A 26,499-nucleotide genomic window follows, 5' to 3' on the forward strand; every position below is an offset into this window, starting at 1 on the left:
CTCATTGGTCGAGTGGATTGGTCGACTGGCCCAGCTCGACCAATCGAGGTCGACCAATGCCGACAACGAAGGCCAAAACAGGGAATTGAAGGTCCAGATCAAATCCAATCCTAAAGGGGTTTTGCACACAAGTCAAGTGACTTACCTAATAGGTAGAAATGCCTTCAAACCAAGATAGAGAGCACTCCAAGTCCATCAACTAATTAGATCTTCATCAGGATTCGGTTTCCATAAATAGAACCTCATCATCAACTTTCATGGATTCAAAGCCGACACCAAGTCCTCTACTTGGGATGGCCCAAAGCTGACTTCTTACTTTACTTCGGGTCATCGGACCTACAAACAACAAGGTTTCCGGGTCAAGGTTAGGGCTGGGTTTCACATTCTCCCCCCTTAAAGAAATTTCGTCCCCGAAATTGAAAGCGTACTGGCTTCCAAAGAGGTAAGGAAACTTCTCCTTCATGTCTTCTTCCTTCTCCCAAGAAGCTTCTTCAGTGGGTATGGTTCTTCCACCGAATCTTCACCAAAGGAAAGGCGCGATTCCGCAGCTGCTTGTCCTTCCTATCCGGGATTTCGGCCGGTTCTTCATCATAGGTCAAATCAGCACTAAGCCCTTCGGTGCTTGCTGCAAAATGTGTTCCGGATTCTCTATGTATTTTCGGAGCATCGAAATATGAAACACATTGTGCACACCAGCAAGAGGCGGAGGTAATGCTAATCGATACGCAACAGGTCCAACCTTTTCCAAAATCTCGAAAGGTCCAATGTAACGAGGGCTAAGCTTTCCCTTAACATTGAATCTCATCACACCCTTCATTGGTGAGACCTTCGGAAAGACTTTCTCTCCAACTTGAAATTCCAAATCGGTCCTTCTCTTATCAGCATAAGATTTCTCGTCTCGATCAAGTGGCGGACTTAATCCTTTCTCTTATCATATCTACCATAGCACTTGTAGCTTCAATCATCTCGGGACCTAAGACTTTTCTTTCACCTGTCTCGAGCCAAGTACAAAGGTGTCCTACAAGTACTACCATACAAAGCCTTGAATGGAGCCATGCCTATTGTTGCTTGATAACCGTTGTTATAGGCAAACTCAACCAAAGCTAGGTGTTCATCCCAATTACCACCCATATCCACCACACAAGATCCGAGCATGTCTTCCAATGTCCGAATTGTCCGCTCGCAGTTGTCCATCGACCGTGGATGATGAGCTGTACTCAAGTTCAATTGGGTTCCCAAGGCCTTCTGCAAACTATTCCAAAACCTTGAGGTGAACCTAGGATCACGATCCGAGACAATACTCAATGGCACACCATGCGGACGAACCACATTATCCACATAAAGCCCGGCTAGCTTATCCGAGTATGAGTGATCTTCATAGGAATGAAATGGGCTGATTTGGTCAACCTATCAACAATCACCCACACAGTGTCATTGCCTTTACTTGTCCGAGGCAAGCTAGTCACAAAGTCCATGGAGATATCTTCCCACTTCCAACTAGGAATAGGAAGGGGTTGAAGTAATCCAGATGGAGGTTGTCGAACGGCTTTCACACGTTGGCAAGTCTCACACTTGGCAACAAAATCATCAACATCCGCCTTTAGACCAATCCACCAAAAATGTTCCTTCAAGTCCTTGTACATCTTGGTGCTTCCCGGGTGTACAAGAAAGACCGACCGGTGTGCTTCCTTCAATATTTCTTTCTTAACTTCTTCGTTTGCGAGGCACACACGGTCTTCCTCTAAACAACAAAGCACCATCCATGGATATACCAAAGTCGGGGTCCGACTCAGGATTCGAAGAAATCTTCTCAACTTTGATCAAAAACTCTTGATCAAAACTCCTGAGAGCAACAATCTTATCTCTAAGACCAGATCTTGCCGTCATGGCAGTAAAGAATAAAATCAGAATTCTCGGGACGATTTCCAAATCAAAACTCTCAATAGAAGACCACAATGGTAAACTCAAAGCATTCAAATCCAAAGTCTTCTTCTGGTTCTTCCTACTAAGAGCATCGGCAACAACATTTGCTTTCCCAGGATGATACTTGAATATCACAATCATAATCGGAGACTAGTTCCAACCATCTCCTTTGTCTCATGTTCAACTCCTTTTGGGTAAAGAAGTATTTCAAACTCTTATGATCCGTGAAAATGGCAATCTTCTCACCGTAAAGATAATGTCTCCAAATCTTCAAAGCAAAGACAACGGCGGCAAGTTCTAGATCGTGAGTGGGGTAATTCCGCTCATAATCCTTCAATTGCCGAGAAGCATAGGCTACGACCTTGCCATGTTGCATCAGGTACACAACCCAAACCAATCTTTGACGCATCGGTATAAACTGTCATACCACCGGAACTATCGGGTATAGTCAAAACCGGGGCACTTGTCAATCTATCTTTCAACTCTTGGAAATTCTTCTCACAAGCGTCAGACCAAACAAACTTCTCTTCTTTCCTGGTCAACTTAGTCATAGGAGCAGCCAACCGAGAAAAGTTCTCAATAAACCTTCGGTAGTAACCCGCCAATCCAAGAAAACTTCTTATTTCCGTTACTGACTTCGGTCTCTCCCAATCAGCCACAGCTTGGACTTTTTCAGGATCGACACGAATACCTTCGGCTGAAACTACATGACCAAGGAATACCACTCTCTTAAGCCAGAAATCACACTTGCTAAACTTAGCAAACAACTTCTTTTCTCGCAACCTTTGCAAAGTGAAACTTAGATGACTCGCATGCTCTTCTTCGCTCTTCGAATAGATCAAGATGTCATCAATGAAAACAATCACAAACTTATCAAGCACATCATGAAATACTTGGTTCATGAGGTCCATGAACACCGCAGGAGCATTGGTCAATCCGAAGGGCATGACTCTAAACTCATAGTGACCATACCGCGTTCGGAAAGCTGTCTTGAAGATATCACTAGACTTCACTTTCAATTGGTGATATCCGGACCTTAAGTCAATCTTTGAGAACACAACTGCACCCTTCAACTGATCGAAGAGATCATCGATTCTGGGCAGCGGATATCTATTCTTGATAGTCAACTTATTCAACTCACGGTAGTCGATGCACAAGCGCATACTACCGTCTTTCTTCTTGACGAACAAGACCGGAGCTCCCCAAGGTGACACACTAGGCTGCACGAAACCTCTATCAATGAGCTCATTCAACTGATTTTGCAACTCTTTCAACTCAGTAGGAGCCATCCTATACGGAGCTTTAGATACCGGAGCAGCACCAGGGACGAGATCAATAGAGAATTCGACATCTCTCGTCCGGAGGCACTCCCGATAGATCATCGGGGAAGACATCAACAAAGTCGCAGACAACTCGACTTCATCGACTCTTTTCTCCACTATACCCTTGCCTTCAGATGAAGCATCATCCACTAGGGCATAGACTTGCATTAGTGCAGACAACACCTTCTTACAAACCCTTCTCTTTTCACCCTGAAATTCAAAGACCGGACTTCCACAAATATGGAACTGAATCTTCTTTGAGGAACAAAGGAACACAGCTTTGTGGGCTGTCAACCAATCGATTCCCAAAATAACATCGAAGTCCTTCATGTCAAGAATCACAAAATTGGCTTCCAAGTTCTTCTCACCAATCAACACAGGACATTTAGATAACCCCTTATCTAGTTTCACAACAGGACCAGTAGGTGTACTAATCAATAAACAACTAGACAACTTCTCGGGGATTAGGTTAGTCTTCTTGATGAATGCGAGATGACATGAACGAATGAGATGCACCCGTATCAAATAAGACAAATGCGAAATAGAAGCGACTAACAATGTACCTGTAATCACATCATGGCTTGGATCCTGCTCAAAGATCGGAAATACTGAAAACTCTACCAGAGGGAGGAGCAGGAGCACTCTTCACCACCAGGGGCGCTGCTTGTGGGCGAGGCCGCTTCGGACGAGCACGAGCGAAATGACCAGCTTGCTTGCGGTAGAAGCAAACAGGATTGCTTGGGATCCAACAGGGGTGGCTGCAACAGAGGGCTTCCGAACAAAAGGCCTTGCACTTGCACTTGCACTTGCACTTGCACTTGCTGGTGGTCGGTTTCCGCCATCTTGTCTAAACCGGCCGGGCTGCTGAAAACCCGTGTTCGAACCTACACTCTTAGCCCGAAAGGTAGGAGTGGGGTAGGGTGTAGGTCTCACAAAACGACGGTCATTGCGATCCACCAAACCAGAATTCCTTGATCGCCAAGGCTTTTGCACACGAGCACTTTCCTTCTCTGTTTCTTCCAACTTCTTCGAGTTCCGCACCACTTGAGCATAGCTCACTATAGGCTGGACTTGTGAGGTAAGCTTTAATGGCGGGACGCAGTCCTTTGAAGAACTTCTTTGCTTTGGCGAGGTCTTCCTTCAAAGAATCCGGAGCAAAGAAATGAAGCTCCTCGAACTTCTGTTGGTACTCCAACACGACAAAGTTCCTTGAGTCGGGATCATAAACTCAGCTTCCTTCGCATCCTTCACCGCCTCGGGAAAGTAGTTCATACAAAAAGCCTCTTTGAATAACTCCCAAGTTACAACTCCCGCATGCAAACCTTCCAAAAGCAGGGACGAGTGGAGATCCACCATGCATCGGCTTCTTGTTGCAATTTCATTCAGCAAACAAAATCTTCGAGCTTCCGAGCATTGCGGATGTCGGAAAGCCTTCTCCAACTCACGAAGCCACTTGTTAGGAAACAAGGGGTCCTTGGTAACTCCGGTGAAAGTGGGTACTTGCATCTTCGGTAAAACTCTCCATCGAGGCGAGTATGAGGAGTTCCAGCTAAACCTCCCGCATTCGGGACTGCGGCATGAGGATTCACATTAGCACCAGCCCGGGTCTCATTATGCGAGTCATGAAACCCACCAACATCCGGTTGAACCGAGCTGCTTGCTGCTTTGCATCATATTGCCCATAATATTGGCAATATCTTTGAAACTTCCAACATTCGGGGCACCGGGGATCTCATGAGTACCCCGATCAACATTTGGTATCTCACCACCTCCATGAGGTACTTCACCACCTCCCCGAGGTACTTCACCACCTCCATGACCACTTGGATTCACCACGCCCACTTCTCGGAGTAACCATTCTGCAAAACCGAGAACATCAAAATACCGAATTTCGAAGATTCAACATAAACCACAAGTCCAAATGATTTGAAAACTTAAATCATGCTCAAATATATCCATATAGTCATCAAACAATATTCCATAAGGCAAAAATCACATTTTCCAAAAATTCAACAGCAAATGAGGTCTCTGTGACCATTGGTCGAGTGATTGGTCGAGTGACCCGGTCGACCAATGAGTCGACCAATGCGAGCCACGAATGCGAAAATTCGCATTATAAGCCTCATTTTCACATTCCAACCTCATTCTAACTTCTTCCAAAGGTGAGAGAGCTCTAGGGAAAATCTCCAAGAGTTCCCACAAGTGTTCTTGAGGTGATTTAGTGCTTCAACAACAACACCACAACACACCATCTTCAAAAACAAGGTAAACCTCTTAATCTTCCTTCCATTTTCATCTTCTCATGCTTGCATTTCAATAAAACCATGCTTTACTTGTATCCAATGCTAGAAATCATGCTTAGGAATGCTTAGAAACATATTCCCTAGGTTTTAAACACAATGCCATGCATAGACAACAAGTTTTAACACATTGGTGCTCATCTCGCAAAGTTTTATACCGAAATCGATATCTTTAGAAAAATTTCGTTTTCTCTCAAACCGCTTGAAATTTTCGCACGAGATCAAATGCTACATGCTCAAGATGACATTGTAGATAGGTCCATACAATTTGATTTAACCAATTTCAACTTTTCAAAAATCCAATTTTGACCTAAATTGCAAAATCCCCAAATTTCCTTCTTGCTGAATTTTTCGCTTTAATCCAAGTTTTCGATCGATTTTCATCAAACAAACTTCATAGACATGAAATTCCAAGTATTGCGCACATGCTAGTATGTTCAAATCAAGTTTCCCCCAAATTTGAAATTTTCCGAAAAATTACGAAAATACCCTTTTGGCTCAAATCTTAAAATAGCACTAATTGGAATTGTCTCTTGTCTCTTTCACAGATACCCACTATGCAGAGGGGAGGGCGAGGACGAGGTAGAGGTCGTGGTCGCATCGTAGGTGCTCTTAGGGGCAGAGGTCAGGTTCCTTTCGAGCCTAGACAGGAGGTTAGGAGACCGGACATGTTTGACACACCTCGGGCCGAGTTCTGTCTGACGAGGCCTACTTCGGCTTATTGCAACATTGAGATGGGGCGTCTACTTCACTTACGCCAGCTCGGAGCCTTTAGGATTCGGCAGAGGTTCGACACATTGCGGTGGACTCATCTCTTCACCGAGGATCTGCCGGTATACCGGAACTAGTGAGGTTGTTCTTCAGCAACCTTACTTACACGAGAGGAGGCTCGAGGCCAAGGACATCCACTTAGACTTGTCCTCGGGAGCGGGGGTCTTCCGGACTCGGATTCGCTTCTCTACCCGGACACCGGGCTGAGATCTTGCGGGTTCCTTACTATCCACATCGGTGTGTGTGGATACCTGCAGGAGCAGATCTGGACAGCCATCCGATGCCGTACGAGCTTCGCGAGATATGCTCCACGCTATGGGATAGCCGTCGATGCTTCACACCGTGGACTAGCGGACGGATGACGGGTTCTGCACGGATTATCGGTCGCATAGTCGGCCGAAACATCATGCCGAAAGCCGGACATCACCATCGGGTCACGGTGATGGAGGCCTTAGTCATCTACCACATCTACATGGGCTTCGAGATCGATCTCTCCTACATCATTCAGCGGGTCATGCTTGGACTTAGTTCTGCGGCCTAGCATGCGGAACCTTTGCTATGGGAGGCTACCGACTTTGATCTTCGGGCATTTCGGGGTGAGTTTCGAGGATACACCGGTGGACACTAGATCACGGGGATACCCTATTGGGACTCGGACCATTCGTCGGATGAGACTACATCGATCGAGAGAGATCTCCTGGTCCGGAGGGTGAGGATGATGATGAATCGGAGGATGAGGATCGGGGATCGAGAGGATGGAGGAGAGGATATCGGTCCCGATAGTGATGATCGGGCCGGAGATGATGCGGATATGCGCGAGGCTGAGCTCGGTGCATCACGAGTTTCCTTCATCACACTTCGAGGTAGGTGGCCCTTCACATGCGGTTCCGGAGACTTCAGATCTTGGAGCACGGATGAGATCGATGACTTCCATGCTAGAGAGAATGGAGGTCGGACGGGAGCAGATGTACGAGAGGATGGAGTCACGACGGGATAGGATAGAGCATCGGGTGACTCAGCTAGCGAGAGGAGTTCGAGCATACGAGAGATCGGAGCGGATCACCTAGATAGGCTGTACCTTAGGATTTCCATTTATGCATTTCGGATGTAATCGTTGTAAAAACCTTTGAAATTAATGAAGTTCATTTTGTTCCTCTTTAATTATTGTATGTTATGCAACTTTCTTTTCCTTGCATTAGTGACATTTGTTCAAGTATAATTATGGTATGTTATTCGAAATGTTACGTTATACCTCAAAGGTCAAGTTTCTAATTCGGTGTTCTATTATTCACTTCTAAGAGTAGAAGAGTCATTTCGGATCAATGACTCGGGAATGTTCAGTTGTTGTCTTTTGTGGTTAGGATCACCTCGAACCTTGGGCTCCGATACCAATCATCACGCCCTCCCGGCCGGTACCCTATCCGGCATACCCAGAGTGTGATCCACAGCCCGAAGATCGGGTATCGAGTGATCAACCTCCCACATAAACAATAACATAATCATGAACAATCATAATAAAAGTGCGGAAGATAAATCATAGATCCAATAAAGAAAGAATGAATCATAAATGAATCGAGAATAATAGATATAATCGAGTATCAAACGAGATAAGTAAAGTGAGGCAAAAATCCCACTTTACAACCAGCGGAAAAGTAGCTCTAAAGAATAAACTAAATAAAATCTAATCCCAGTAGCAAGTACATTGGGTAACTAAATTGTTCTCCACTTTATAGACAACATCCTTGTAAGTGTAAATCTCATAAATGGCACAAGGACGCTTCCACTCAATGGTCGGACTAAGCATCGTACGGAGCATAACCACTCGCGGGATCTTGAGTAGTAATTGTGGTAACCGCAATCACCTTCCTGGAGATATGCCTCTTCGCCTTGCGCTTCTTCATAGGGACCGTCATAGTACTCAATACCTGCAGGATAGTCTAACAACATTGTACAATAAAGGAATGAGTTTCAAAGAAACTCGATAAGGCGATTAAAAATCCATAATAACATAAATGGCGGGATTCCGGAACAAACATAAATGCAATATGATATGAGACAAGCAATGAATGAATGAATCTAACTCTATGTATGCTGGTCTCTATTGGCAGACATGCTTTAAGTCATAGCACCGTACTTCTTTAGGAAAGTCCACTCACATCCTCAACAATTTAAGATATCTTGGATTCTCTCACGGATCATTTCACCGGTCTTGAGCAGCCGATTGGTAATGGGTCCTTCATCCCTCGGACAAACCTTGGCGGGGGTTAAGTCAACACACTCTCTCACAACCATTTGGTATAAGTCTTGGCGCATGTCGGGGGTAAAACCTAGCCAAATGCAAGTCTTCTACTTAGTTACATCAAGTCAGATCCAGATACGTCCATTCCTCGTCCTTGACGATCCTTTCCGGTATCCTTCACACTAGAGTCCTCATAGTCCCTGACTACGGACTCACCAACCCTATTGATCATCCACATATGGTAAACGGGAAGCTCTCACGTCCTCTCATGGGTTGGTTACCGGTCTTAAGCGCCCGTGAGCCCAAGTCTAACCATATGCAACCCTACCAATAAATGGCCCCCACAATGTGATTCCTGTCCTCTCACGGGCTGCTGATGCATCATATTTCCCAGAATGTTCATCACATCCTGAATAGAGACTACTTGTGGTGCCAGTGGAGGATTTCCACCAGTAGAAGGAATTTCAACTCGGGGAGGCTCAGTTCCAGGTGTTTCTGCAGGTATTTCAACACGGTTCTAATTCCCACCACCTTCTTCTTCATCTTGACCATTAACAGCACGATTCCTTAATTGAACCATTCTGCGAAAGAATTCCAGAGATTTGCAACACTCAATGATCAAGTCCGGAAAAGATTTCACAAGTAAAAAATAACTCCACAACATGACCAACATTCACTAACAGAAGAAGCAACAAGCACAAATTCCAAAAAATCAACAAAACAGAGCCAAAATCCAAAAATCTGTGCAACAGCAACTGGACCGGTCGCTTGAGCCGGTCGCTTAAATCAATCGACCGCCAGTAGCGACCGCCCCAAAATACGCGCGATAGCAACGCTTCAAATATGGTTTTTGGGTCTCATTTCATTTCTACACTTCTCCAAACACATTTTGGGCTCTAGGGATTTCGTGCAAAGGGTTAGGAAAGTTTTTTGGAGACTCTGTTGGCTTCGGATCTACTTCCCACGCGACGCAAACACGCTACACAGTTAATCTTCTCATGAAACCCTTCATTTCTATGGTTTGCATGATAGAACTACAATGTGTAACTATTTTTAGGTTTCCCTTTGTGCAAAAATGATTATTTTACATCTCATAACATGTCTAAGCATAGATCTACTATTCACTATGCATTTTTACACAAATAGGTAATTATTAGACATCTCATGGCTTCTCATTTTGCATCTTTTTCGACTAAAAACAGATTTTCTCACTAGATGGCTGCCCGCGGAGGTAGGAGAGTACCCATTCGCGGCCATGGTCGTGGTCGAGGTAGAGGTGACGCACATGACCCAGTCCATCCAGACTACTTTAGATCACTGGAGGCACAGAAGCTGTACTTTGGCCACTTCAGTCAGCGTCCGATCGAGCATGGTCAACCAGTAGTGACTTCAGAGGTAGCACAGTTCCAGATCGAGAGTAGATTTGCGGCTATGGGTTGGAGAAGTACCTTGTTTTTGAACGAGGATGCCTATCCCAAGCAAGTTAGGTTATTCTACAGCAACCTGACCTTCCACAGAGAGATGGACGGAGAGCACGACACTAGGCTAGTGATAGAGAGCCGGGTGAAGACTATAGACATACGCTTCACCACAGAGGAGCTGGCTCACATCCTAGACATGCCATACATCCACGGCGATAGGAGATGGTTCGAGCCGGGGGCTGAGTCAGACGATGTCATTCACTGGAAGGAGAGAGCTCTCGTCTTCTTGAGCATTTGCCCACAGGAGTGCAGCGGGGTAGAGTCAGTGACCGAGCTGTATCCCTCATGCAGGATCATCTCTAGGATCATAGCACGAAACTTGCTGCCTAAGGCAGGTCATCCGAGTGAGATTTCACTCATGCAGGCTATGATGACCTTTTCAGTGTACACCCGCTACCAGATAGACTTGGCTTACATAACCCAAAATGCCATGATCTATCGAGTGACAAATCCGGGGGGAGCAAACCTTGGATACGGGCGACTTCTGACACGGATCTTTGAGCACTTCGGGGTCGACTTCGAGGGAGAGGAGGCTGTCCTAGTTGGGCATGGCGGTACGATAGGGCACAGATTGGTCTCTCAGATGCACTTAATGGGTGGACCAAACTCACTAGAGATGCCAGCCGAGCAGGAGGACATGGATGTAGAGGCTGATGATGAGGATCATGCGGACTCGCCACCACCTTCCCGATTCGAGACAGGGAGGCACATCCGGGACTCGGGATACTTCGGAGGTCGCACCACCTTGGGCTAGGGGTCTCTGTTCACTCGGATGGACCAGTTCGAGCGAGGCGGTAGAGATGAGGGGCCAGATAGCAGAGTGCCTTGACATACTCCGCCAGATGAGACTAGCTCCACCACCACCACCACAGTAGTAGATAGGTTTAGGTTTTGATTCACTTTGATTCAGTACTGACTTTAGGGTTTAGATATTGTTTATTTAGTTTTTATTCAGCACATGTTCATTTCCTAACATTTTGTAAAGCGTAGAGTATGCTCCAAGTTATGTAAAGCTTTATCTTATTAATGAAATACAATTATGTTTATTGCACTTGTATTATTGTCTCTTTTGCACTTTCTTAATAATTACAATTTGAGAATGTATTTCACTTGACTTATAGTAAGTTATTCAAAAGAAGATTCACTTATTTTCTCAGTTTGTTTCTAACGAAAGATGTTCTATTATTCACTCTAATTCTTTTGAGTCACTTCTAAATCTATGACTCAGATTGCTCATCTAACACTTGTATTAATTATTACTGACTTCGTAAAACCAAGGCTCTAATACCACTCTGTCACACCCCACCCGTCGGTCTCAGTTACCCGCCCGACAACCCGTGGGTGCAATCCGTCACAAGATCCAAGGTTTTAGTCTATCAACAATATTTAAGACAAATAAAGATAATCAAGAGCAAAGAATATTCAATAACTGAGTTAAATGAATTACAGGAGTCCAAAATACTCCAATATCAAAGGAAAGAAATAAAGAATAAAGGAATAAAACAAAAATGAGGGCAGCAAAATAATTTAAAAGTGTTTATATAAGTTTCTTTCCAGTTTGTTTTTCTAAGTCAATGAACTTAGACTCCAGTTTAATAAGGTGACGGGTCCTCCAATTCTTCTCTAGTCTTTGTGCGAACTGCCTGACCACCTTTCGCCTCTGACCATTAACCGGTGCGATAAGCGCACTCCATGCACCCGCATGAACTCCCGCACATGCTATTTCCATCACCCATTGGCGGTGCCACATCTTCTTCATACAGGATGGTTCCTTCATAGGAAACCAGCCCATCTTCAGATATAAATCCTTCTTCTGTGCAGGCTATAAACATACAAAGAATAAAGGAATGAGTTCTAAAGAACTCGGTAAGAAACAATCATATATCTCATCCATCATCCAATAATGTAATGATACAAAAGTAATATGAATGAATGCAAAATATGAATGATGCTATGATTTCTAACTATGCAAGTCTCTAACAGTGGACATGCTTTAAGATAAACACCAGCCCTCCTCTGGGTAAGTCTCATCACTCTGATCCGGCAAGGACTGGTTACCTCTGTAGGGATCCAGGGAAAAAGGGGAAAGTCCACACCTGGCTCACAAACCATGGTTAGGGGTTAAGTCAACACTCTCTCACCACGACCATTGGTAATGAGTACTGGCGCATGTCAGGGTTTCTAATCAAGGTCATAATGGTTACATGTCTACATGAAGTCCAGATGTCACATCCTCCCAGCCGGTACCCTAACTGGTAAACCCGAGAGTGTGATCCACAGCCCTAAAGATCAAGTTTAGGAACGATCATATCCATTTCGCACAATAACATAATCAAAAGCAAGAACAAATCATAATGCTCAAGTAATTTATAATAAAAGTCAAGAAAGGATCTCAGAAGGATCACTATAGAATATCAGAGTGCGGAATAACAAGATACCAAATCAAAAGACAACTGTAGAGTATAGCGAAAATATACTCCACAGACATATGCGGAAGGTAGATCGAAATCTACGTAAAGCTCTAAGCTAATACATGTAAGGTAAAAGATAAGTCTAAAAGAAACAAGAGAAATCTAATCCACATCTTCAGTCGGCTCTTCTTCATCTTCAGTCTTCGTCTTCTTCACCTTGCGCTTCCTTATATGGACCGTCATCGTATTCCAAACCTGCAGAGAAGTCTAACAACAGATATGGTACAAAAGGAGTGAGTTTCGAAAGAAACCCAGTAAGGCAGTTAAAACCATAATAACATAAATGGCAGGATTTCAAAACAAACATAAATGCAATATGATATGAGACAAACAATGAATGTATGAATCTAACTCTATGTATGCTGGTCTCTATTGGCAGACATGCTTTAAGTCATAGCACCATACTTCTTTGGGAAGGTCTCATCACACAACGCCTTTTGGTAGTGGGTCCGGCATCCCTCGGGACATTCCATGGCTGGGGGTATAGGTCACCGCTCTCTCACATCACCATTTGGTATAAGTATTGGCGCATGTCAGGGTTAAGCCTAGCCAAATGCAAGTCTTCTACTTAGTTATATCAAGTTAGATCCAGATACGTCCATTCCTCGCCCCTGGCGATCCTTTCCGGTATCCTTCACACTAGAGTCCTCATAGCCCTTGACTACGGACTCATCAACCCTATTGGTTATCCACATATGGTAAACGGGAAGCTCTCACATCCTCTCACGGGTTGGTTACCGGTCTTAAGCGCCCATGAGCCCAAGTCTAACCATATGCAACCCTACCAATAAATGGTCCCCACAATGTGATTCCTGTCCTCTCACGGGTTGGTTACCGGTCTTGAGCGCCCATGAATCCCCATTGCTACCACGGGTCGTTCGGTCTCAATACCCTTCCGAATCGGGTCTGATATAACGGGTTATTCCTAGCCAACACTGCTAGACAACCCTAGGTATGGAAATCAATAGTTCAAGAAGGTGTCAATGGGCATCTTTGGAGAACATCCCATACTATTCCCTCCGACGTCCAAGGACAGAAGTGTCAAAAGGACACCTCTCCTTCCCGAACCATACTTAATCAATCACAATCACAAATCAATCATATCATACACATTTACAGTATATAAAAAATATACCATAATAAGATCCATCTCATATACAGTTGACAAATAAAGGCATTCATAAACTAAAGAAAGCAAGTAAATAATACTATTGTAATTGAAGTAAATACGACAGTAATATATTCATAAAAGAATCTAATTATGGTGACAAATCCGAAACATTCTAATATAGAAACTAAAATCACACAATCTATGCTATTATAGAAGTAACCATCCTTACCTTATATAACTTGAAGAGAATCTCCAAGGATCAAGGAGAATCTTCCTAAACTTGGCAAGAAGGTCCTAAACAAGTATATATATCATATTAGGAAAGAAACCTAGAAGGAAAGATATCAAAACATCCAAAACAAACCAAATCTGGAGTTGCTGTACTCATTGGTCGATTGGATTGGTCTACTGTCTCAGTCGACCAATGAGTCGACCAATAGAGACAGTGGCCTTTAAAATCAGAGTTTTTAGAATATAGAACCAAATTTGGTGGTTCAAAAGGGTACCAAACAAGGGGGAAACTACTATGAAAGTATCGTAGTATACAGAGGACTTCAAAACACTAATCAAATCAAGTCTTCAAGTTACAAATTAGGAAATAAAAGTTACCATAATTAGATCAATCATGGTTCTTGAAGAATTCATAGTAACAATCATGGACAAGAACGATAGGATGATGGATCATTGATTGTGATAAGGAAATCATGAAAAGCATGCATAGATCTTCAAGAAAAATAGATCTAAGACTGAAGAACATGAATCTAAATAAAGAAACAAAACTTACCATAATTGTATTAGTCATGGTTCTTGGAGAAAGCATGGTATGATCAAGAAGAAAGAACTAGAGATTGATAGGTTACAACTCTTGTAAAGAAAACACAGCGATTGACTACTAATATGATCAATAAAACAGATCTAAGAAGATCAGAATTTGAATCAAAAGATGAACAAAGACAAGATCATGATTTAGATCATGATTCCTTCAAAAGCTTGCAATGATAATGGTTAAGATCATCGCATTAGCCATTAATCCTTAGGAAGATCATGAGGGATGAGTAGAGAGATGTTTGCAACAGAGAATGCAGCATCTTCTCTACTATGTCAGCCCAAAAAGGAAAGAAAAACAGAGATGGAGAAGAAGAAGAGAGTGTAGACATACCTTTGATGCAAGAGGACGAAGATTACTTGAGTTCTTGCGAGGGATCAACTAAGGATGCAAGGAAATTGGTTAGAATGGAGTTCTAACTCATTCCAGAGGCTTAGGAGGCAGAGGAGACGAACTAATCCCGAGATTGGACTTAAATAGAGCAACAAAGACCTAAATCTGGAAAACAGATCTCATTGGTCGATTGGATTGGTCTACTGGCCCAGTCGACCAATCAGTCAACCAATGGAGACAGCAAGGTACAGATTGCACTGTTTTGGTCATAACTTCTTCGTTTGAAGTCCGATTGATCCGAAATTCGAAAGGAAACTTCACACAAACATACTAAGACTATCTAGCATGAATTGGGCATCATCCATGGTCCAAAAATCAGTACTTTATAAATTGGGAACATGAGTTTCTAAATTGGAAACAACATGGTTCTCATAGCAAACTCACCATGGATTCAAGGGAAGAATTAGAGAGAACAAGGCTTCACTCTTAATGGAATATCAAGAACATATCAGAGGCAAGAATAACTAAATAGAAAATCAAAAGAATACTAATCCTAGAATGAGAGGAATCAAAAATAGAAACTTACTAGAATGCTTATATCAATGGTTAGAAGGCTAAAATGGCTAGAAAGAAAGGGGAATTGATTCAAAGAGATGAAATACATTAGAGCAGTAAGGCTAAGATCAAACATGTTAAACATTAATTAGAAAACAAGCTACAGTAGAATGATCATGATGTCCAAAACTCAATCAAAATCAATGAAGAATTAAGGAGATTCACCATGTGGTTTCAAGGAATGCATAGAGTGATTGGGAGTTCACTCTAAGACATAAGGAGATTAGAGAATAGGTAGTTATAGTAGTGTAACACCTTCTCCACAATCAAAACATCAAGATAGAACAGTAAGAAGAAGAAAAGAGAGAAGAAGGAGACAGAACACTGAAATCAAGGTCCAACTTCAAGATGTAACATTAAACTAACCTTTTTTCACCCAAAATAGATAGGGTGTCCTAGCTACGTTTGGGCTGGATTTCACACCAGATACATCCCCTATGGCACCAACAAACTCGGTTCAGTATCCTTCGCAACCTAGGAGTAAGAATCCTCACGGACTGGCTACCTCTGTTGGACTCCACTCCTTAACCCTATGGTCATCCACATATTATTGGGGCGGATGCTCTCATGATTCCTCACGACACCCGGTTTGGTCCTTGGACATCCATGAGCCCAACCCTAACATATGCAACCCTACCATTTATATGACTAACAGTGGACCACCAAGTCACATCACTGTCATCACGGGTCACTCGGTTTCAATCCCCCTACTGAAAGGGTAGTAGCATGTGGGGTACCTAGCCATGCAATCTAGACTCATCCTAATAATCTCATCAATTAATCATGATAGTGCTGAAGGTATCAGCAGGCATGTGTCCCATTCCACAGCCTTCTGATATCATCAGCCAAGATATCCCAAAAGGAACACCCCAACTATCATAACCATATACCAATTACCATAATCATATAACATTCACAATTCACCAGGTAATTATGAAATCAAGGCAAACAGCAGTAGTATATTAGAATTAAATACAACTACAGCAACATATAATAATAGAAATTAAGACTAACAACTATCAGATTAACATGTTCAAGTATATGTAGATAGAGGAGATAGACTGTCCTTACTTGCATATAATAGAAATGTCCGCAAAATGGAATCCAGTAACTATTAGTAGACTTTTCTTTTAAACAGTAAACACCTAAACACAGGGTTATTAGAATATATAAGTAACATGAATCAATTTGAATCATAACCAAAATCCAATTGGTCACTGTTTACCAGTCGGTCGCTTAGGTTGAGCGACCGCCACTAGTGACCCCCCCAAAAACAGTGACTTTCAATCCAAAACTCAGGCTTCTGATTACTCAATTTCAATCCAGATTTCGAGTAATCTTGACCTAAGTCTCGAATTAAACACTCCCTAAGCCAAAAGGGTGAGAGAAAACTAACCATTACCATCAATAGATTACCCATAACCCTCCCCTTGATTGGATTAACCATCTCACGGAAACAGGGTTTCGTTTACGGTTATTCCATCTCAAGTAGAATAAAAAGAGAGTTAAAATATCCAAGGGGGTAATCACAAAGACGACGGAAAAAAGGTAAAACTAATTTAACAGACAAAGAGAGTAAAGAACGAAGGGTTAATTCAATACCTCACGCCAGAGAGTCAGAGAAGAAAAGAACTGATCTTCCAAGTCACTGTCAGTACTCCAGAGACTCTTTCGGATCTTCCCCGCAGCCGTCTAACCTCCCAAATAAGCAACCACGAATAAAGTATTCGTTAATTAGACGGAGGTTGCCTTTTATAGCAGTCAGGGGGCAAAATAAGGCAAAATCCCAGAAAATAGACCGGGCGGTCGCTTGGGCCGATCGCTTAGGTTGAGCGACCGCCACTAGTAACCGCCCCCATGTAATTTTCCATACAAGGGTGCTTTTACTAGGGGGTTGATACCCAAGGCCAACCTAGCCCTAAATAAGAGATGGGGGAGATCTTACCTTCATTCCGGACATCTCTGAACAACACCTGACTTCCAGTGTCACATCCTCCCAGCCGGTACCCTAACTGGCATACCCGAGAGTGTGATCCACAGCCCCGAAGATCAAGTATCGAGGAAATCATCCTCCCACATATACAATAACATAATCATAAACAGGAAATAATCAAGGTTTAATATTATAAACAAAGGTTCAAAACAATAATGGATACTCAGTATAATCAGAGTGCAGAAAAGATACCAGATATCCAATGATATCAAAAAGAGTAAAGTGAGGTGGAAACTCACTTCACCAATATAGCGGAACGTAGTATGAAAGTCAAAAGGAATTACAACTGAAATAAATGTACTGAGAAATAAACTAAGATCAAGCGTCTTGTAGCTTATAGATAACGTCTTCATAAGTATGGACTTCGTCAATCCAATGAATTCGTTCTAACTCTATGATGTTTTCAAAAGTAGTACGCAGCTTGATCCGCCGGGGGATCATCAGAGTAATCTTGATCGTTGCCAGCACCTTGCGTGTAATACGCTTCATCGGCTTGCGCTTCACTGTACTGCTCGTCATAATAATCTATACCTGTAGGATAATCTAAACAAAGAATATACAAAAAGGAATGAGTTTCGAAGAAACTCGAGTAAGGTAGTTAATCCATAACATCATAGATAACATGTGGCAAAACATAACATGATGTAATGCAGTATGAAACAGGTAAAGTGTGAATGAATCTAAACTCTATGTATGCTGGTCTCTATGGTAGACATGCTTTAAGTCATAGCACCGTACTTCTTTGGGTAGGTCACGCATACGGCTCTTGTTGGTAGTGGGTCCGGGCATCCCTCTCGGACAAACCATGGTAGGGGGTTAAGTCAACACACTCTCTCACAACCATTTGGCATAAGTACCGGCGCATGTCAGGGAAAAGCCTAGCCCAATGCAAGTCATCTAGTCAGTTACATCAAGTCAGTTCCAGATACTTCCATTCCTCCCCTCTCGGGATCCTTTCCGGTATCCTTCACACTAGAGTCACGGATATTACTCACCGGACTCATCAACCCTATTGGTTATCCAAATATGGTAAACGGGAAGCTCTCATGTCCTCTCACAGATATAACTCACCGGTCTCGAGCACCCATGAGCCCAAGTCTAGCCATATGCAACCCTCCAATAAATGGCCCCCACAATGTGATTCCCATCCTCTCACGGATATAACTCCCGGTCTTGAGCGCTCGTGAATCCCCATTGCTACCACGGGTCGTTCGGTCTCAATACCCTTCCGAATCGGGTCTGATATAACAGGGGTATATCCTAGCCAAACACTGCTAGACATCCCTAGGTATGACAACCTTTGATTCAGGGAAAGCGTCGATGGGCATCTTCGGAAAACATCCCATACTATTCCCTCCGATGTTCAAGGACAGAAAGCGTCAAAAGGACACTTCCCAATCCCAAACCAAACTTAAACAAACACATTCAGATCAGTCATGACATACACAGTCAACACTTCATCATATACAAGAGAATGTAAAAGCAGAAATCAGATTAGGCAATAATCAGTAACTCATATATCATGAATAATAAAAAGACAATATAAACAAGTGCTATTGTTCCCACAGTAGGAGATCAGAATTAAAAATACAATAACAGTAGGTAATCTCATAGTTTCATAAAGTAGAAACCAGAGAACAAGCAATCTATGTAGTTAAGGAATTAATTGTCCTTACCTTCTAACTTGGATAGGATCTTAAAGAATCAAGTATGATCTTGACTAAACCTGAGAAGACAGTCCTAAACAAGTGCACACAACATGTTAGGAAAGATGCATAAAGGAAAAGATCATAAATCAATCGAAACAGACCAAGAATGAGGTTGATGTACTCATTGGTCTCTTTGGACCAATCGACCAATGAGTCGACCAATGCGACAGTGGCCTGCAAGAATCCGAATTTTGAGAATCAAGAACCGAATTCGATGGTTCAAAAGGGTACAAATCAGAGGGGAATTATCATGGTAGTATTCTAGGGTATAGAGGATATCAACACATAAATCAAATCAAGTTCCCAATTTATAACCTAGGAACACAAAGGTTAACCTACTAGGTTAAACATAGATTATGAGAGAAAAATATTATAATCAAAGATTCAAGAATTAGGATATGAGGATTACAGATATAGTAAAGAAAACACATTGATTGGGTTACCATGATTAAACTAGAGGTTCTTGATCTTACCCAAGAATTAGGGTTTCACCCTTTTTGGTTCCCTCGGAAATTAATTGAGAGCTCTGGATGAAGGGACATAAATTGTTAGACAAATATATCAAGAAGGTTCATTCAATGATGAAGTTTAGGTTAACTCAATATTACCCAAGAAGATTTTCCTTCACAAGGGAGGTTACCAAAAGCTCTCCAGACGATCTCACAGGTTAGGGTTTCAAAGGATTAGGGTTAGGGTTTCGAAGATTCCACTGGCTGAGGTTAAGATCATGATGATGATCATGGATCTTAAAAACCATGATGAGATCATGGAATAGATGGTTGCAAGAGTGCATCATCTTCTTCCTTATCTCAACGAAGAACAGAATTAAAGAAAGAAAATCAGAGGTAGAAGAGAGAGTGAGTGAAATCATACCTTTGTTATAGGAGGATGAAGAATTCTTCAAGTCTTTGCGAGAGATCACCAAAGAATGCAAGGGAATGGATTAGATTAGGGTTCTAACTCGTTCCAGAGGCTTAGGAGGCAGAGGAGGCGGAGTATTCCCGAGATTAGACTAAAATAGAAGAGACAGGATTCAAATTTCAAAAATAGAATCAATTGGTCGATTGATCGGTCGATTGGTCCAATCGACCAATGAGTCGACCAATCAAGACAGCAACATCAAAACAGGGAATTGAAGGCTCAGATCAAGTCCAAACATCAAGGGGTTTTGCACACCTCTAGAGTGACATACCTAGGAGTTAGAAATGCCTTTGAATCAATACAGAGACCACTCCAAGACCATCAACTAATCCAATCTTCATCCGGGTGCAGTTTCCACCATTGGGACACTGACATCAACACTCATTGATTCCAATCCAGCCATCAAGTCTTCAACAGAAATGGCCCAAAGATGACTTCTTGCCTTACTTCGGGTCACTGGACCTACAAATAACAAGGTTTACGGATTAGGGTCAGGGCTGGGTTTCACATCCAGAATTCCAAGTTCCAGCCAAGGCAGGCTTTTCAGATAAAGGATCCAGATCCATGGGTTCTGGGTATGGACCATGGGCTTCAATCCGGATACTCCACAAGTTCACCCGACTAGACCTTCGGGTTCTCGGACCTGGAATACGGATCTCGGGTTAGAAATATGGGGGGTGTTACACTAGGCAAGCCACAACTTTTATCTCGGCCAGAGAAGGGAGAAGTTTTGCAAGTCTATTTAGCAACATCTCTCTCGGCGGTAAGTGCGGTACTTGTTCAGGAAAAAGAAAAGAAGCAATGGCCAGTCTATTATGTCCGCCACATGCTCCTCGACGCAGAGACATGATATCCCAGATTGTGAAGTAGGCCCTAGCTCTTATGACGGCGGCTAGGAAGCTAAGGCCATACTTTCAGGCACATCCGATAGAGGTATTGACTACTTTTCCTCTGAATAAAGTCCTTCATAAACCTGATTTGTCTGGACGAATGGTGGCATGGTCGGTTGAGCTTGGCGAATTCCAACTAAGTTTCAAACCTCGAACAACAATCAAAGCTCAAGCATTGGCCGATTTCTTGGTAGAAACCACTGCACCGATTGAGGAGGTAGCCGAACCCAATATTCCAACCATGTGGGAGGTATACATGGATGGCTCGAGCAATAAGCAAGGAGCTAGGGCTGGAATTCTTTTGAAAAGCTCAGCAAGATTGATCATTCGCTACGCTTTAAGGTTCACATCGAAGCAAGCAACAACAAGGCAGAATATGGAGCTTTGATGGTTGGACTTCATCTGTCAAAGGCACTGGCAATAGCAGAGGTCACTATCTTCAGTGATTCACAACTTATTGTCAACCAAGTGCAAGGGGAGTATGGCTTCAAGGAGCCCTGATTGCAAAAATATCAAGAAATCGTGAGCATTGCAGAAGGAATTCAAGAGTCTGAAAGTATGTCAAATTCCAAGAAAAGAAAATGCGATGGCAGATGAACTTTCAAGATTGGTGAACGTCAAGGAGAAGATGCTTGACCCTTTAGTCTTGTGAAACCCAGCCCTAACCTTGACCCGGAAACCTTGTTGTTTGTAGGTCCGATGACCCGAAGTAAAGGAAGAAGTCAACTGTGGGCTATCTCAGTGGAAGATATGAAGTTTGACCTTGAACCCATGGATGTTGATGTTGGTGTTCCAATTATGGAAACTTGCTCAGAACTTAAAAGGAAACTGCGCTTGATTGAAGATGAGATTAGTTGAAAGACTTGGTGTATTATTTGACTTGGTTCAAAGGCATTTCTACACCCTAGGTAAGTCACTTGATGTGTGTGTAAAAGCTCTTTAAGTTTGGATTTGATCTGGACCTTCAATTCCCTGTCTTGATGTTGCTGTCCTGCTTGGTCGACTGCTTGGTCGATTGGGCCAATCGACCAACCAATCGACCAATGAGATCTATTTTTGCTGATTAGGTCATGGTTGCTCTATTTAAGTGCAAGCTCGAGTTTATTTCATCTCCTCTGGCTCCTAAGACTCTGGAACGAGTCAGAGCTCCATCCCAATCAATTTCTGTGCACCCTAGGTTGGATTCTTGCAAGAACTCTTACATTTCTCTTTTCTTGCATCAAAAGGTATGTCTACACTATCTTCTTCTTCCCCATCTCTGTTTTCCTTTTCTTTTTGGATTGAGAAAGTAGAGTAGATGCTGCATCCTCTGTTGCAAACATCTCTCCACTCATCTCTCATGGTTTCCTAAGGATTGATGGCTAATATAATGATCTTAATCATGATCTTTGCAAGCTTTTGAAGGAACCATGATCTTCTCTTTGATTTTCTTCTTTGATTCATCTTCTGATTCGAATTCTTATATTCTTAGATCTGTTTTCTTGATTAGATTAGTGTACAATCTCTATGTTTTCCTTACTAGATTAGTAATCTATCAATCTCTGGTTTTCCCTTCATTTTCTTCTGAAACCATGATTGTTACTTTTATGGTAAGTTTTGTTTCCTTATTTGTATCTTTAGGTTTTGACCAATGATAGTGTTAGACTTGTTCTTTAGTACTAGTACACTATCATTGTGATTCCCTTTTTGTATGGTGGTGTTTCGGATTGCAAAATTATGTTTTCGGATCAGAAACCTCTTTTTTTTGTCTGTTACTGACTTAGTTGGTCGACTGATTGGTCGACTGGGTCAGTAGACCAATCAATCGACCAATGAAGACAATAGCTCTTTTCTTGGTCTGTTCTGATCTTCTGCCTTTTAGACTTCTTTCCTAATAAGGTATGTATACTTGTTTAGGATTTTCTTGCCAAGTTTAGAAAGATTCTCCTTGATTCCTGGGATTCTCTTCAAAGTTATATAAGGTAAGGATGGTTACTTCTATAATTACATAGATTGTGTGATCTTAGTTTCTATATTAGAATCATTCATATTTGTTACCATAAATAGATTCTTTTATGGATACACTACTGATGCACTTACTTCAATTACAGTAGCATTACTTTCTTGCATTCTTTAGTTTATGAATGTCTTTTATTGTCAATTGTATATGAGATGGATCATGTTATTGTATACTTTCTATATGAGGAGTTACTAGAATTGTGTATGATATGACTGACTGGTGATTGTGACTGATTAGGTATGGTTCGGGATGGAGAGGTGTCCTTTTGACACTTCTGTCCTTGGACATCAACGGAAATTTTATGGGATGTTTCCAGGGGTGCCCATTGACACCTTCCTGAATTGTTGGTTGTCATACCTAGGGCTGTCTAATAGTGTTTGGTCAGGAATACCCCATTATATCAGACCCGATTTGGAAGGGTATTGAGACCAAACAACCTGTGGTAGCAATGGAGATTCATGGGCGCTCAAGACCGGTAACCAACCCGTGAGAGGACGGGAATCACATTGTGGGTGCCGTTTATTTGGAGGGTTGCATATGGATAGACTTGGGCTCATGGGCGCTCAAGACTAGTAACCAACCCGTGAGGGGACATGTGTGAAACCCAGCCCTAACCCTGACCCGGAAACCCTGTTGTTTGTAGGTTCAGCAACCCGAAGTAAGGCAAGAAGTCAACTTTGGGCCATTTCAGTTGAAGACTTGATGGCTGGAGTGGAATCCTTGAGTATGGATGTCAGTGCCCCTTCTATGGAAACTACACACTGATGAAGATTGGATTAGTTGATGGAATTGGAGTGCTCTCTATATTGGTTCTAAGGCATTTCTACCTACTAGGTATGTCACTTTAGGTGTGTGCAAAACCCCTTGATATTTGGACTTGATCTGAGCCTTCAATTCCCTGTTTTGAAGTTGTTGTTCTGATTGGTCGACTCATTGGTCAACTGGACCAGTCGACCAATCAATCGACCAATTGATTCTTTTTTTGAAATTTGAATCGTGGCTACTCTATTTGAGCCTAATCTCGGGAATACTCCGCCTCATCTGCCTCCTAAGCCTTTGGAACTAGTTAGAACCCTATTCTAATCGATTCCCTTGCATCCTTGGTTGATATCTAGCAAGAACTCAAGAAATCTTCATCCTCCTGCATCAAAGGTATGCGTATGATCTCTTTCCTCTCTATCTCTGATTTTCTTTTCTTGAATCTGTTCTTGATTGAGATCAGGAAGATGATGCTGCATTCTTGCAACCATCTATTCCATGATCTCATCATGTTCCTTGAGATCTATGATCATCATCATGATCTCAACCCTTGCCAATTGAATCCTAGAAACCCTAACCTTGTGTGGTCATCAGGAGAACCTTTTGGTAAACCCCCCATGTGAGGGAAACCTCATGGGTAATGTGGAGGTTGATCTAAATTCAATGTTCTTTAATTCTTCTTGTTGTAATTGACCTAACAATTTACCTCCCTTCATCCGGAACTCTCAACCTTTTCATGGGAACCAAAAAGGGTGAAACCCTAATTTCTTGGGCAAGATCAAGAACCCCTATTTTGATCATGTTAGAAGACTCTCATTATTTTTTCTTTACTAGAATTGTAACCTAGTAATTTTATTTCCTAACCCTTGATCATATTATATTTTTCCTTCATAATCTATGTTTAACCTAATTAGGTTAACTTTCTGGTTCCTGAGTTGTGACCTGGAAACTTGATTTGATTAATGGTTTGTTGACCTCTATAGACTTAGATGTTTCCATTGAAGTTTCCCCCTTATTTTGTACCCTTTTGAACCACCAAATTCGGATTCATATTCTAAAAATTCTGATTTTTGAAGGCTACTGTCTCTGTTGGTCGACTCATTGGTCGACTGGGGCAGTAGACCAATCAGTCGACCAGTGGGTACAGCAACCCCATTCTTGGTCTATTTTGATTGAATTGTAATCTTTCCTTCTATGTATCTTTCCTAACTCATAGTATACACTTGTTTAAGACTCTTTTCTCAGGTTTAGTCAAGGTCTTACTTGATTCTCTTAGTTCCTTTGCAAATTAGAAGGTAAGGACAGTTATTTCCTTAACTACATAGATTACTTGTTCTATGGTTTCTACTTTGTGAAACTATGAGATTACCTACTATTGCTGTACTTTAATTCTGATCTCCTACTGTGAGAACAGTAGCACTTGTTTATATCATCTTTTTCATTATTCATGTTATATGAATTACTTATTGCTGCTTAATCTGATTTTACTTTTACATTTTCTTTATATGATAAACTACACCCATGGTAGCAATGGGGATTCACGGGCACTCAAGACCGGTGAGTTATATCCGTGAGAGGACGGGAATCACATTGTGGGGGCCATTTATTGGAGGGTTGCATATGGCTAGACTTGGGCTCATGGGAGCTCGAGACCGGTGAGTTATATCCGTGAGAGGACATGAGAGCTTCCCGTTTACCATATGTGGATAACCAATAGGGTTGATGAGTCCGTATTTGAGAGAGTCGGATACGCTGACTCTAGTGGAAAGGATACCGGAAAGGATCCCAAGAGGGGAGGAATGGAAGTATCTGGACCTGACTTGATGTAACTTACTAGATGACTTGCATTGGGCTAGGCTTTTCCCTGACATGCGCCGGTACTTATGCCAAATGGTTGTGAGAGAGTGTGTTGTCTTAACCCCCTGCCATGGTTTGTCCGAGAGGGATGCCCGGACCCACTACCAACAGGAGCCGTATGCGTGACCTACCCAAAAAGTACTGTTGCTATGACTTAAAGCATGTCTGCCATAGAGACCAGCATACATAGAGTTTAGATGCATACATACCTTACTTGTTTCATATTGTATTGCATCTTGTTATGGTTTGCTTCCATGTTATTTATGTTGTTATGGATTAACTACCTTACTGAGTTTCTTCAAAACTCATTCCTTTTGTACATTGTTAGACTATTCTACAGGTACTGATTTCTATGGTGAACAGTATGATGAAGCGCAAGCCGATGAAGCGTACTACACGCAAGGTGTTGGCAACCATCAAGATTACTCTGATGATCCCTCAATTGATCAAGATGCGTACTACGATTAAAGACAAAGTATACGTGGAACGTCTCAAATGGATTGATGAAGTCCACTATTTTGAAGACGTTATTTATAGAATAGAAAACCCTGATGTTAGATATTTCTCTTAGTTCCATTGTTTTAGATATTATTTCTCTTAGACTTACATTCTGCGTTCCGCTGTATTTTGTGGAGTGAGTTTCCGCCTCACTCTACTTCTTTTGATGTGATTACATCTGGTATCATTTTTGCACTCTGATTATATTGATTATTCATTTCTTGACTTTAATCTTTTGTTTATAATATTTTAAACCCTGATTATTTCCTGTTTATGATTATGTTATTGTATATGTGGGAGGATGATTTCCTCATTACTTGATCTTCGAGGCTGCGGATCACACTCTCGGGTATACCAGTTAGGGTACCGGCTAAGAGGATGTGACAACATGAGAGCTTCCTGTTTACCATATGTGGATAACCAATAGGGTTGATGAGTTCGTAGTCAGGGACTATGCTGACTCTAGTGCGAAGGATACCAT

This window comes from Hakea prostrata, chromosome 5 (genome assembly GCF_041222555.1).
Source record: "Hakea prostrata isolate BN-2017 chromosome 5, UWA_Hpros_2, whole genome shotgun sequence".
In the NCBI taxonomy this organism is placed as follows: Eukaryota; Viridiplantae; Streptophyta; class Magnoliopsida; order Proteales; family Proteaceae; genus Hakea; species Hakea prostrata.